Source organism: Lipotes vexillifer, unplaced genomic scaffold (genome assembly GCF_000442215.2).
Source record: "Lipotes vexillifer unplaced genomic scaffold, Lipotes_vexillifer_v1.1 scaffold755, whole genome shotgun sequence".
In the NCBI taxonomy this organism is placed as follows: Eukaryota; Metazoa; Chordata; class Mammalia; order Artiodactyla; family Lipotidae; genus Lipotes; species Lipotes vexillifer.
This window is the reverse complement of record NW_006797755.1, coordinates 1,845,639-1,855,035: the sequence shown is the minus strand read 5'-3', so window position 1 is coordinate 1,855,035 and position 9,397 is coordinate 1,845,639. Positions and strand designations below refer to the sequence as shown.

General features: G+C 40.3%; 1 pseudogene; it reads right to left on the bottom strand.

The window, feature by feature from the left end:
• Positions 1 to 7,741: 7,741 nt before the first annotated feature.
• LOC103086047 (heterogeneous nuclear ribonucleoprotein A3 pseudogene) lies at positions 7,742 to 8,875 on the bottom strand (annotated as a pseudogene).
• Between the last annotated feature and the right edge of the window lie 522 nt (positions 8,876 to 9,397).

The window sequence follows — 9,397 nt, the reverse complement described above, 5'->3', positions numbered from 1 at the left end:
AGTGTGTCATTCATGTGAGATATTTGTGCATGATTCACTGAGCACCTACTATGGCAAGATATTGCAGTGGAGGCGAAGTGGCACCCAAAGTTGGGCGGAGCCAGCGAGGGGCTGACCCTTGGAGCCCCAGCCCATGCCCCGATGTCTGTGGAGGAGATAATATTCCACCAGCCTCATCACATCCCACCACCCACAGCAGACCATAGTATTTTGGTTTTTTCTACAGGTTTTTTGGGCAAAAGCTGTATTCCTTGAGAATCCACTTAAAAATCCTTTTTACAAATAAGGCCTCAAGGATAGTGGCATTCTTTCAAAGTAGTAATCAGTGGCGGCTCATTAACTCCTCCTGTTTATCTCATACTCTGTTGTGTCTTTTTCCTGGTGGCTTCAGGCTATCCCAGGAAGAGGAAGTCTGCAGAACTGCCCTCCAGGGGCCCACAGAGTGAGATAGAGTTGCCTTTCCTATTTACTCTTAACACTTCTTAATTTTTAGCGCTATGGATAAAATCTTCTTATTCTTTCCCCTGAAGAAGAAAAGGGTAATATTTTTCACTTTGTTTTGCAAAAATGTGTTGGTACGACTTAGCTTCTAATTAGAGCTTCACCATCATGATATTGTAATGGTTGCTTCAAAGACCATGAAATAATAGATTTTGAGAAGTATAACACATTTGATGTACAGGAGTACATCTGTAATTACTGTATACTTTCTAATTACAATGCTTCTTACCTAGGTATTCTTGCTCAAGGGAAAAAAAAAAAAAAACTGCTTCTATTTTCAGTTAACCTAGTTATACTCTGAGGCCTAAACCTGCCTAGTGAAATATGGACTCTAGCATCGATGTCCTTTCTAGTAGCCCTACAAAGGTGACTTGAGTGTGCAAACTGGCAACACACTGTGATTGCCTTAAATTATATAAAAAATTTTATGCACGATCTCAAATGTTAGAATCTTTTTTTTAAACTGCAGTATATTTGATTTACAACATTGTGTTAGATTCTGGTGTACAGCAAAGTGTTTCAGTTATACATATATATATTCTTTTTCATTATAGCTTATGAAAGGTATTATGTATAGCTTATACAGGATATTGAATATAGTTCCCTGTGCTATATAGTAAGTCTTTGTTGTTTATCTGTTTTATATATAGTGGCCTGTATCTGCTAATCCCAACTTCCTAATTTATCCCCCCCTTTCCCCTTTGGTAACCACAAGTCTGTTCTCTGTGTCTGTGACTCTATTTCGGTTTTGTAAATAAGTTCATCTGTATCATATTTTAGATTCCACAAATAAGTGATAACATATGATATTTATCTTTCTCTGTCTGACTTACTTCACTTAGTATGATAATCTCTAAGTCCATCCATGTTGCTGTAAATGGCAGTATTTCATCAAATGTTAGAATCTTAACCCTGTGATTCTCTAGCAAACAAATACCCCACCCATCTAAGGAAGTGGGCTAATTTTTACCTTTCTGCTTAGCTCACTTCTCTAGGGTGTGAGGGTGGAGAAAAAACTCACGGGAGTCAAAATAAGCTCACGATAATCTGTTTCCATCTAATTAGAATTAATTCACTGATCTCATTGGCTAATTTTTCAAAAAATACACGGTAAAAATCATGTCATTTTTAAAGTGGCTTCTGAATTTAATGTTTGCCTCATGAAAAGTATAGAACTTACTCAAAAAACTCCAATCGAAACTGTCAACATCCTCACTCCGTAATGTTTCTGACACCTTGAGTACTATTTGTTTTTGTTTTTGTTTTTTTTGCGGTACGCGGGCCTCTCACTGTTGTGGCCTCTTCCCGTTGCGGAGCAACAGGCTCCGGACGCGCAGGCTCAGCAGCCATGTATCACCGGCCCAGCCGCTCCGCGGCATGTGGGATCTTCCCGGGGCACGAACACGTGTCCCCTGCATCGGCAGGCGGACTCTCAGCCACTGCGCCACAAGGGAAGCCCCTTGAGTACTATTTGAACATGTGGGGCTGACGAATTATAAGTAGAGATAAAATATTTAAGAGTCATTATTTTGTTTCATGTCTTGAAAAAACAGAAATGGTGGGAAGGACACGGAAGGAGTCAGAAGAATAGAAGGATAATCTTGGCTCTGCCATTTCCTAGTCTCTCAAGCAAATCATTTAAGCATTCTGAACCGCAGTGTCTTTATTTAACAAAATACAGATGATGTGTTTTCTCAGTGGTATGGTTCAGCAATTCTGAAAAAAAAATTGTGTATTCTTGGCATGAGCAAGTAGGTCAGTATATTGAGGATAAGGGGGGGAGTCAGGTTTTTCATTGTAAGAAAAGAGGGTTACAAACAGGAAAAGGGAGAAACAAGAAGGAACCCTGGAATGTTGGGTTAGTATTGGAGGTATCAGGATGAATTCATTTTAGGAGAGCAAGAGTGACAACGAGAGAGCAAAAGAGAGAGAGAGGAAAACAATCAGAAAAAGAAAAGGAGGCAGAGGAGGAGAGGAAAGGGGGGGAAGGGAGGGAGGAAGGAGGAACGAAGGAAGGAAGGAAGCTAGGTAAGGCTGATTCTAGCATTGAGTAGGAAAAGAACAAGATTCCAGATGTGTCTGGAATAACTTCATGTGCCCCAGGAACCAGGCAAACTGAAGTCCCTGCGAATCTGCAATAATCTTGGAAAGGGATTGGACCATGTGGGTTGGGTGGCTTGAAGTACTTATATCTGAATCTCAAAAGCCCAGGTTCCAATCTGAACTAAATATAGGGAGGCCAAATTAAAGCATTCTAATGATATTATTTCCCTTAGATTTCCCAGATCTGATGGGACCAAGACCTTTGGGTCTTTCTCTATGTTATCCCAATTATCATGAAGTATGATGTAAAGCAAAAGAAAAAAGGATTTGATGATACCACTTTCTATGTTGCAGATAATTCTCACTTGGAACCCAGTGGAGCTACCTTGATTCTTAATTTCCATCACATCTACTCACCAAACAATTTTAAGCTTCAGTGATGGCTTCTCATTACTCTTAGAAGAACAGTCAGAGCCCTTACCATAGTCTGTAAAGCCCTGTACAATGTGGTTCCAGCCTTGGCACTTAGACCCAGCCCTATATGCCTTGGCCACTCCACACTACACTGACGTGTCCTTAGGTTAAGCTTTGTCCTCCCTCGGGGCCTTTGTTTATGCTGTTCCCTCTGCTTGGGATGCTCTTCTCTACCCTCTTTGTTGAGCTAACTCCTATTCTTACTTGTAATATAAGCTTAAAGTTCGTTTCCTAAAAGATGCCCTCCCTGTCCTACTAGTCTAGGTTTCCTAGTCTTCTCCTTTTACATATTTAACAAAATTGACATTTAAATATTTGTTTTTACAATTATTTGTTTTATTTCTGACTCCACACAAGATTTATAAGCTCTATAAGATCAGGGATAAAACAATGCCTTGCTAATGGTAGGGGCTCGATACTTGTGGAAGGAAAGAAAGTCAAGAGATAAATAATTCATTGTGTTTGTGCCATAATGTTACTTCTGGAAAATGTTAAAATTTCTAGGAAGGTTTGTTTGTTATATTATTTCACTTTTAAAATAATTATTATTCTATATTAAAGTCATTACAAATGGAAATATTTAAAATTAATACGTGGTACATATATACAATGGAATATCACTTGGCCATAAAAAAGAATGAAATAATGCCATTTGCAGCAACATGAATAGACCTAGAGATTATCATCCTACTAAGTGAAGTAAGTCAGGAAGGGAAAGACACATATGATATGATATCACTCATATGTGGAATTTAATTTTTTTAAATGATATAAATGAACTTATTTACAAAACAGAAACAGACTCACAGATTTCGAATTTAGGCTTACCAAAGGGGAAATGTGGTGGGGAGGAATAAATTAGGAGCTTGGTATAAACATACACACACTACTATATATAAAATAGATAACCAACAGGGACGTACTGTGTAGCACAGGGAACTCTGCTCAATATTCTGTAATAACTTATATAGGAAAAGAATCTGAAAAAGAATAAATATATGTATATGTATATGTATAACTGAATCACTTTGCTGTACACCTGAAACTAACACAACATTGTAAATCAACTATACTCCAATAAAATTTAAAAATAAATAAAATAAAATTAGTATTTCACCCATAATTTTAGTTTATCTGTTGCTTTCTTTACAATCATGAACTCTAGTTTTACAGGCACACAAAGTATTGTGCTGGTAAATGTTTAGCAACTGGCACTTTAAGTGTGGGTCTAACATGAACATTGATTAATATTTTCATTTACATGAATGCTTAAGACAAAAGAGTGATAATGTAAGATCTTCCCTCATTTGTCAGTGAGAAGAGCACATTTTTTTGCTAAGTTTTCAAATACTGGCAAAATATTGCCTCAGTTTTTAATTCCACTTGCAATGTAAGGACAACAGATTGGACACATTTCAAGTTTAATAACATTATTAACATATTCTCTACCACTTTCTTAAGTCTAGACAATCAGCATAACAAAAATAACCAACCCTGATTTGTAGCATTTGCCAGTCTCCATGGTGTAAATGCTGCCGTCATGGCCAATTTCAAACCATCCATGAGGTACCAAATAAGACATGTGCAGTAGTGGCCAGCACTACTATACAGATATCTGTTTAATTTTTCATAATAACAACTGGCTTGCAAAATCCCTGAAAATGTAGCAGTTGGTTCTCAAAAACCTACAAGTCAGCTCCAGCACATCACTGTGTATCCATCCACACATGTACATACACAGTGTGTGCATATAATTTTACTGTAGACACAATTTGTGTTCTACTTTTTCCATTTGGTTTTATTTCGTTTTTCCATTGTTAAATTTAGTAGTCCACTCATTGGTATACCAGAAATATATTTAAACATACTCTCTTGTTAGGAGCTTAGTTGATCTGTGGTTTTAAATTATAATCTATATTAAAAATATGTGTACATTGTAATTTTTTCCTCTTTAGAAATATGTACCTGAAAACACTTTGAGGAATGGGAGTATGGATAAAAATATTTTTATGACTTTCGCTCTTGTAATGATCTAGAAAGATCCACATTTTATTTAGTTGGTATTTCCACATACAGAAATGTTCCCATGGCCCCAAGATTTAGAGGGAAATTTATAATCCAGTAGCATTGTAGGACCACATTGATCACTGACATCAAACTTACCCTAAGTAATAATGGTTATACTAGTAAACAAGTGCTAATGTTTTTATTTTTTAGGGGAAAGAGACAGTGCATTAATTTTTGGGGGGGGTGTGGAGAAGGCCTTTCACACATTCGCAGCAATGGGGATCATGACCAGTTTCACTGCAGTCATTGTCACATGACCTACATTAGCTAAATGGCACCACCTATCCAATGTATAAATGTCTTCTCTTCCCTGAGATTGATTCTTCTGGGTTATGACTCTTCTCTAGTTCCTATAAGAAACTAGCCCCAATCCTGCCCCACACCGCAGACTTCACATAACAGGGCAACTTCAATATACTCAGGCTGTTCTTGGCTTGGCTTTGAACCACTTGCCACCACCCTTCCCTCAGAATACACTCTGTCCTCGTCCCCCTGCTTGCCTTCTGACTGAATCGCACATTTCCTCACTTTCAGCCTTTCCTGATGCCTGGAAATGTCTTGCTGGTTCAGATCATAGGGCGTACCATACCCAGTTTGGTTTCTCCTGTACTTACACCACACTGGAGGAACTTGCATAAAAACTACTTGTGACTGATGGAGTGTTAGGACTCTCCATTACAGAGTCTCTCTTCCTCTCCTGCTCTTTCTTACAGTGCAAACATGCCTGTGTTCAGCTAACAGATATTTATCTCAGATGCAGCTGGGATAGTGTGAAAATAAGATAGACAAGCTTGATGCTGTAATGGAGCTAACATTCCAATGTGGAGAAAAACAACTAACAAGCAAATGCATAAATACCCAAAACTTTCGGATAGGGTCATGACTATTAAAAAAGAAAAAGAAAAAGCATGTAGAGCAAAAGAGGACCAGGTGGGTGTGTGGAGCACAATATCAGATGAGTTGGTAAGGGGTCTCCGAGGTGGTGGCACTTGAATGCCTGAATGGCTAATGGGGCCAACCAGATGACGCCTGAAGGAAATAATACTACAGATGGAGGGAACAGCAAATGCAAGAGATCTGAAACAAAAATGAGCCCGATGTGTTGAAGGAGAAGAGGCCCAGTGTGGCTAAAGTGTAGCTAGAGAGGGAGAGGGTAGTATGAACTGGGGTTACAGATGTAGGCAGAGTCCACACCACAAAGAGCCTTATAGGCCACTTGATTTGATTCTTAGTAAAAGTGGAAGCTATGTAAGGGTTTGGGGTTGGCTTACATTTTAAAGTGGGATGAGGGAGTTTGGAAGCAGGTAAGTCAGTTCTGTGGCTAGTTCTGCAGTCCAGGTGAGAAATGATGCTGGTTCTGAACTTTGCACTGTGGGAGCAGCTGTGGAGCTGGAGGGAAGTGGACAGGCTTGGAATATGTTTAGAAGTGGCGCTAACAACCCTCTACTTATGAACTGAACGTGTGGGTGCAAAAGAAGGCATGGAATCAAGGAATAGCAGTATTTGGGTTTGAGCAACTCTGTGTAGATGGTTATTCATTTACACAGTGGGGGAAATCTGAGTAGCAGTCGTTTTTTTTGTTGTTTGTTTGTTTGATATGAGATGCGAAGTGTTGATGTGGAGTAGACACAGATTAGCATAAGTATGGAACTCAGAGGAGAGGTCAGGGCTGAGGATATAATTTTAGGAGCCATCAGAATAGAGACGATATTTAAAGCTGGGGAATGTATACACTGCCTTGGAGGGAGTGTGTCATCAAAGAAGAGGGCAGGGGAGAAGGAACCAGCAAAGAAGACTGAGAAGAAGTAGCCACTGAGGGAGTGGGGACACCAGGAGGAGTTACTGGGTGGTGGAGAGCAAGAGGAGAAAGTGGTAAATGGTGTCGCATGCTGTTTAGAAGTAAAAGAATGTCAAGTTGGGAACATTTCATGAGCTGTGGCAATTTGGAAGTTGGGGACTTTGACAAGAAGAGTTTCAGGGGGGGTGGAGGTGGAAGAATACTGATGGGAGGACAGTGAGAGGAGCATGAATATAAACTACTTTTATTTGGGGGGACAAATTTTGCTGTGGAGGTGTGGCAGAGATACTACTTGCCTTCTCACCTATCTTCCCCTTTTACTTTAGAAGCAAAGCCTCTTTACCTTGTCTTTGCTGCCTGGAACAAAGGCTTCATTTTCCAGCCTCCCTTGTAGTTGAAGACTGAAATGTGGTCCTAGGACTAGGTTCTTGACATAGTATTTCTAGGCAAGCTTTTTTTTTTTTTTTTTTTAAGTTAAAAATTCCTTAATTTTTTATTCCTGGTACTGCTACCACAATTTACAGGGCAATACACCCGATATAATGAAAAGAAGAAGAAAAAGGCAAAGCTACAACAGATAAAAGAGCTCAGGAATGTACATCTAATTGACACTACATTGCATTCATCAATAGCTGCACTTTTTGCAAACTGTGGCCATGAACAGTTGTCCTGAACAAGAAGGGTTTCCTGTTTAAGCTGCAGTAACTTTTCTGACTAAGGATCATCGTTCCTTCTGTGGCAGAGTTTTGCAGTTCCTCTGATGCATTTGGGACGACTGTCTCAAAGTAACCTGCAGCTTTCCTGACAACTCCTCGCTCTCTCTCCCGCTGAGAACTGTAGCCCTTTTCTTTGGAGTTTTTAGAACCTTCCGCTACCCTATCCACTACTTCCACCACCAGATCCATAGCCACCACCATAGGGACTTCCCGAGCTTCTTCCACCAAAACTGCCCCCCTTCATGGGTCCATAATTTGACTGCTGTTGTCCACTGTATTTTCCAAAATCATTATAGCTCCCACCACCACCATAGTTACCTCCAAAATTTCCTCCTTCATTGTAACCATGCTATCCTCTACCACCGCCACCATATCCACCACCTTGGTTTCCGTATTCTGGCCCACCACCACCATAGCCCCCTCTACTACTGTAACCAGGACCACCGCCACAGCTACCACCATCGCCTCCAAATCCATCATATCCACCATCACCTCCTCCATGACTACCTCTGCTGCCACCACCTCTACTACCATAGCCTCCTCTTCCACCAAAGTTTCCACCACGGCCAGTTACCTCCACTGCCTCCAAAGTTTCCTCCATGACCCACAAAGCTGCCGGATCCACCTCCACGACCTCTTTGTGATCCAGCAGATTGCATTTCTTGTTTAGAAAGGGCCGTTTTCACTTCACAATTATGCCCATTAAGAGTGTGGTATTTCTGAACAACAATCTTATCAACTGTATCATGATCATCAAAAGTCACAAAAGCAAATCCTCTCTTTTTTCCACTCTGCCTGTATTCCATAACTTCTATGGTTTCAATCTTGCCATACTTTTCAAAGTAGTCTCTCAAATTATATTCTTCTGTATCTTCTTTAATACCACCAACAAAAATTTTCTTCACTGTTAGATGGGCACCAGGCTTTACAGAATCCTCTCTAGAAACAGCTCTCTTTGGTTCCACTACACGCCCATCAACCTTGTGTGGTCGAGCACACATTGCTGCATCCACCTCTTCAACACAATAGTAAGTCACAAAACCAAAGCCCCTGGAACGTTTTGTTTGGGGGTCTCTCATCACCACACAATCTGTAAGTGTGCCCCATTTCTCAAAATGTTCTCTTAAGCTATCATCTGTAGTTTCAAAGCTCAGACCCCCAATAAACAGTTTTCTCAACTGTTCTGGTTCCTCTGGATCAAGGACCTCCTCCCCCTGCGGCAGCGGCGATGGCCAGAGTCGGGTTGGGGGCAACTGGGCGGTGGTTTTACCTCCATTTTGAGACCGGACTCGCCTAGGCAAGCTTCCTAAAAGGAAGCAATTCAGCTGGTAGGAACACCACTTTCACGTTTTTCCTGCTGCCTGGAATGTGGGGTGTGATGACTTTACCTCAAGAGCAGCCATCCTGAGCCATGAGGTAATTTAGAGCACAACATCCAAATCCAATGCAGTGGAAAAAATGGTAGAAGGAGTCTGATCTCTGATGACTCAATGGATTGACTGTTTTTGCACATCTTTAGTGTGAGAGAAGAAACACTTGCATGTCTTCCCCTCTTATGTTAACCAAATCTATTCCTAATTAATACAGAATCAAAGCAAAGAAATGGGTTGTGGGTTGGAGATAGGCATGAGGTCAATAGATGTTTTGTTTGCTTGTTTTTAAGTCGAATGATTCACTGAGTAGGAATTAGATACTCTGATCTATTCCTTGGAAAAATTCCACAGTTATTCAAGATACCTGTCATAAAAGTTTTTGTTTCTGGATTTAGATTTAGTGTATCAGTCAGGGTTCTTGTGTC